The following is a 6,092-nucleotide window of genomic DNA, read 5'->3' as shown; positions in this document are numbered from 1 at the left end:
GAAGGATTTGCCATGTTTAAAGGAATAAATCTTAGGGACACACAGCATTTTTTTTGTCTTAACAGTCTATCATTTTGGGTCTACAGAATACAAAAATATGCTTCCTGGATAAAGAGGTGACTACTTTGAATATTTTTTCTAATCCTTGTGTTTTTTAAATTACTTATTTATTACATTTATTTCCAATCTCCTCACCAAGGACTTCTCAAGGATTTCATTTTCTTCATACCTCTATGTAGGAGATTAACCCCTACAATATTAGAACAAAGCCTTCTGCCCATTTGAAAATTGAATTTTATAAGATGCATTTTAAAAAGCAAAATAGGAAAACTCAGGCTGAATTTTTAAGTAGAATGCCGAATGATTGTGCCTTCCTTCTATTAGATGTTGTTTTAAGGCATGAAGAATGTATTTCATGAAGAGCCATTCCAAACTCTGAAAATGCATATATAGGTTTAAGGAGGCCATTTCCTCTGGAACACTCTCTTGGATCAGGGTTTGAATGCAAACATTCTAATCTTCTTTCAATTTGTACAATCTTAACCTTTAGAAATCTAGGAAACATGAATTTATTGTTCATGTCTTAAGATAGGAATGATCAGCTTGCTAACAACCAGTGCTATATATATAGGTAAAGAAAAGATAATGGAATCATACTCCAGTACAGATAGTTCTTGACTTATAACCAGTGGTGGGATTCAAATAATTTAACAACCCTGTCCTAAAGACCAGCTGAGTGGGCGTGGCCATGCTGGGCATGGCCAGGGAATGTGATAGACAGCACTCGGCCTCCTGCACCCCTCTGGGAGCAAAAATGGGTCACGGTGGGGACGAGCTGCCCCCCACACCAGTTTTTGGCCTAGTAGGCCTCTCTGCAGCTTCCTGGGAGTGAAAATGGGCCACAGCGGGGCCACGTGGTCCCCCATGCCCCATTTTGAGCTTAGGAGGCCTCCCTGAAGCCTCCTGGGAGTGAAAATGGGCCGGGAGGCACACTGCCCCCCCAGCCCATTTTGAGCCTAGGAGGCCTGCCTCCCTGCACTTAGCTGGGAGCCAAAATGGGGTGCATGGGGACTCCTGGAAAGGGCGGGGAGGGGAGGGGCAGGGCCAATTTAACTACTGGTTTGCCCAAACTGGCTGGAACTGGCTGAATCCCACCACTGCTTATAATCACAATTGAGCCCAAAATATCTGTTGTTCAGTGAGACAGTTGTTAAGTGAATTGCCCATTTTACAACCTCTCTTTGCCACAGTTGCGAGGTGAATCACTGCAGTTATTAAATTAGTCACATGCTTGTTAAATCAATCTGGCTTCCCCCTTGACTTTTCTTGTCAGAAGGATGAAAAAGAGGATCACATGACCCTGGGACACTGCAAATATCATAAATATGAATCAGTTGCCAAACATTTGAATTTTGACCATGGGATGCTGCAATGGCTGTAAGTGTGAAAAACTGTTATGAGTGACTTTTTTCAGTGCTGTTGTAACTTTGAACAGCCATTAAATGAACTGTTGTAAGTCGAAGGAATCTGGAGACAAACAGCATCTACATCTGTTTAACCTCTGGCAAATCGAATCTTGGAAGCTCTTTGTGAAGAAAGAAGTCTCTGAAGCAACCATTTTATGACAGCCACTATAACGTGTTTTCAGGATTTCAAATACACCCACCAGCCAGTGGTGGAATTCAAATTTTTTTACTACTGGTTCAATGGGCGTGGCTTGGTGGGCGTGGTGTGGCTTGGTGGGCATGGCTTGGTGGGTGTGTCAGGGAAGGATATCGCAAAATCTCCATTCCCACCCCACTCCTGGGGAAGGATACTGCAAAATCTTCATTCCCTCTCCACTCCTGGGGAAAGGCTATTGCAAAATCTCCATTCCCACCCCACTCTGGAGCCAGCCAGAGGTGGTATTTGTCAGTTCTCCGAACTACTCAAAATTTTCACTACTGCTTCTCCAGAACCTGTTAGAACCTGCTGAATAGCACCCCTGCCACCAGCTCAAGAAGTTGGTGATGGTGAGAAACAAAATTAAAAAGAAAAAAAAGGAAAGGAGAAAAGAACATATTAAAATACATATGGAAAATAGTTCAGTTTTTCAATCTTGACCACATGGAACAATATTGATCTCTCTTTTCATTATATTTAGAAAGACTCAGTTCATAGGCAGACAGCAAACAGCTATCATCAGTCCATGTTTGTATCTCTGAGGTAAAGCTGTCTTTACATTATATACCTTTCAGACTAAGCCCAAAGACCATGCAGTGAAATTTAATCAAGTCCAATCGTTTAGTTGCTTACGGCTAATAGACAGAATCTTTCCAGACTAAAGTTATAACTTCTAACTTAAAAGTTAAACCCTGAGGGATTCCAGGGTGTGGCTATCCCGAACCTTCTCTCTCTTCATACATCTCAGGACTGCACAGTCCCTTAATTTGGGCTTCTTTCCAGAATGCACTAACTCCTCCTTGGGAAAGCACAATGCTCATGCCTGGATTTCCCCCCTCCCACACACACAAACACAGCTTCTCCAGGTGCACATTCCATGACACAATAAATCCAAATTACTTTGAATTTTTATAAATTCCAAATTTGAATATATAATTCAACAATACATGACAACTTTAAATGCCATTCCTTTTAGTAATCAACAACTTATACATGTTAAACCAGAATTGGCCTTAGTTGAACAAACCTCTATTGTATCAATATACATAGGTTTAGTATCCACTTCATTATTTTTCACCTCCAGCCCTTTTCAAAGAGTATCAGAATGGTCCAATTAGCAGTGTCCCAAGGGAACTCATGATGCCAAAATGACACATGTTTATTGATATCATTTTGCAAATACCATCATTGTGTACTAGAATCCCATCACATTTGTATGGTAATGTCATCATGCACATTTGTCATTGCTCCTAGGAGATGCCTATGAATTCTCTAAACATGAAAAGCAATATATTGTTTTTTTTTTAAATGCTCTTATCTTAAGAAAATAAGAAACAGACTTAATTTATCAATATGGCATAGTCCAACTGTTTTCCCAAAAATCATGCAAATAATCAATTTACATATTACTAGTACTTTCTCATTATCCAGTAAAAATAATGTAGATTTGGCATAACTCAGAAGACACTTCAGGGCTAAGAGTAGTTCAGGACATTTAAATGCCACCAACGCAACTCCCTGCTCAGGCAGGAAATCATATACCATTTCAGACAAATGGTTGTCCAATTTCTTCTTAAAAACCTCCAGTATTGGAGCACCCACAACTTCTGAAGGTAAGTCACTCCATTGATTAATTGTTCTAAGTGTCAGGAAATTTCTCCTTAGTTCTAGGTTTCTTCTTTCCTTGATGAACTTCCATCCATTGCTTCTTGTCCTGCTTCAGGTGCTTTGGAAATTGTGTTGACCCCCTCTTCTTTGTAGCAAAACTTGATTTTCCTAACTTTTCACAACTTGGCACATCCCAAGACTTCATGGTCTATAATTCTCATCACCACCAGTCAGCATCAGTGGTGGGTTGCTCCCAGTTCTGTCCGGTTCTATAGAACCGGTAGTAAAACCCATGGGAGGCTCCACCCACCCTCCATAACGTCATCATGGGTGTTCTGCTCATGGGCTCCCTCTGCGAACTGGTAGTAAAGGTAAGTGGAACCCACCCCTCGTCAGCATGGCAGGGAATGTCTGAAGTAGAAGTCTGACACATCTAGAAAATCATAACAAATTACATTAACCTCTTTTGGGATTAAGCTGATCGGCAGCCATTTCAGGATAGATACAGTTCCTTTCCTACTAACTATGTAGTAAAAATACGACCCTGGGTTTAACACAGAATTAGACAGTAATTGTAAGCCTTGACAGCTAAATCATTGTAGATATATTACAACTTGGTTTTGAGAAGCTGGGTGATCTGTTAATGTGAATGCATCCCAGTTTTCTGTTTCTTCCAACCTTCACTATATATCTGTGCTGTACCAATGAATTCTAGTGAGCTTCAATACTGCAGTGACAGGAATCTACAGTAACTTTACCAAAGAGAAGCATAAAGCTGAGGTCGGTGATGGGAGACTTGGGTGTTTTTTTTAATTATTTTTTTAGCAAAGATATATGATGTCCTGCCATGGGATGTATTGCAACAGGAGCTAATGGAACAATTTGTCTTCTGCTGCTTCCTCTTCTGCTGATTAAAATCAAATCCATTTCATTCATTATTCAGCAGCTCTCACTTGGGCTGTAGACTGGACCTAACCACTTATAAAATTCATGACCATACTCAGCCAGCAGTCCTACTACTACTAGTCCTAAAACAGAAAAATGAATTTAACATATCTACTGGCAGATGCTTTGATCAATTTCAATACACATTAAAAATACACAGGGGCAGGATAACAGAACTGCAGTCCAATACACACTATTAAGTTGTTTCAGAGCTATCATTTTTCATTTGAGATCTCTGTCCAGTGGTGTGTGTGTGTGTGTGTGTGTGTGTGTGTGTGTGTGTATTCAGTTAACATGCTGTCTTTCATACTAATAATTGAAAATGCTGACAATAAGAAATGAGATTCTCTCATAGCATTTGCCTGGGATCAAAAGAATGATGTAAATAAATATAATCAAGGAAGGCGAGAGGTTAGGACAGTGATGGATTAGCAACTATCATTGAACTCATGAATAATCAAAGCACAAAGAAGTAACATCCCAAAAATCAAAGGAAAAGAATGATTCTGTAGTGGGTGTGAGGCAGGACCACAACTGACAGAATACTTTGCTTCTACCTCTATCAAAGTATCCCTTATTTTATGAGCTGGATTCCCATTCAACCACACAGAACTGTGGAGAATTTCAATCCTATGGCATACATTTCATTTATTTATTAAATGAATTTATACAGCCAACCAAATCACACACTGATGACTCCAGGTGGTTTACAACATTAAAAAAAAAAACCCACAATATAAAAATCATAAAACCCATTGCACCCCATGGCAATGAAACCACACAATCAAACAAAAAACCCTATTGGGAACCAATCATACCTCAAGGAGAATAATGTTCCAGACCCCACTGAGAAGGCCTTTTTCTGTGGTACTGCCAGATATGCATCTCTAATAGATGAGACCCACAACATACCTTTGTCAACTCGCAAAGCATCCCTGGCCTGCTCTTGAGTTGCCATAGGCCAGGGGGGATGGGAAACAAATGGCACAGCAGCCCAAGACAGATGAACATTCCATGCTTATCTCTCTCAAGGCTGTATCCCAGGGTTACATACAGCCGTGAGGGGAGTGACCTCTAAAACCCATGAAATTGCTCCATTGGTGAATGTGATTAATGAAATACCCTGGGGGGTGGGTGGGGGAAAACAGGGTCATATTGGAGTGTAAATTACGTAGGGCCAGAGCTGGCTTCACTTGGGAATATGCTGACATGAAACTCCTAATAAATAATTGGATTTCTTTTGAAGCTTGACTCGAGACTCATGATATAATTAGGGCATCCCTCGGAACCCTGACAACCTTCTTGTTCTGGTAGACCAGTAATGGCCTATGTAATGGGGGAGAGCCTGGCCCCAAGCCATGTAAAGCTTTAACGGTGAAACCAACACCTTGAATCATACCTGGAAGCAGATTGGGAGTCAGATGAACCACACAACTGCGAGCTCGTAAACAGCTCTGCTACAAAAATATTCTCTGAGGTCATCATACTGGTCACATACATACCCTTTATGAGCAAATAAATGGTGAGTCCCATGGCATTTTATTTTATCTCTTTTAACATTTCTTAGAGATGGAGCACAAAATGTCATGGATTACAGCATTTAAGAGCCAAGGTGGTGCAGTGATTAGAGTGCAATACTGCAGCTACTTCAGCTGACTGCTAGTTCAGCAGATCAGCAGATCAAATCTCGCTGGCTCAAGGTTGACTCAGCCTTCCATCGTTCCAAGGTGGGTAAAATGAGGACCCAGATTTTTGGAGGCAATATGCTATTTAGTATACTGTCTTTGGTGTAAGCCGCCCAGAGTCCTCAGAGAGTGGGCGGCATAGAAATATGACTAATAAATAAATAAATAATAAAACTTTCCAATTTCTCAGTC

This window comes from Pituophis catenifer, unplaced genomic scaffold (genome assembly GCF_029215685.1).
Source record: "Pituophis catenifer annectens isolate HBS135680 unplaced genomic scaffold, rPitCat1.0.hap2 SCAF_6, whole genome shotgun sequence".
In the NCBI taxonomy this organism is placed as follows: Eukaryota; Metazoa; Chordata; class Lepidosauria; order Squamata; family Colubridae; genus Pituophis; species Pituophis catenifer.
Note: the sequence above shows the minus strand (reverse complement) of the source record.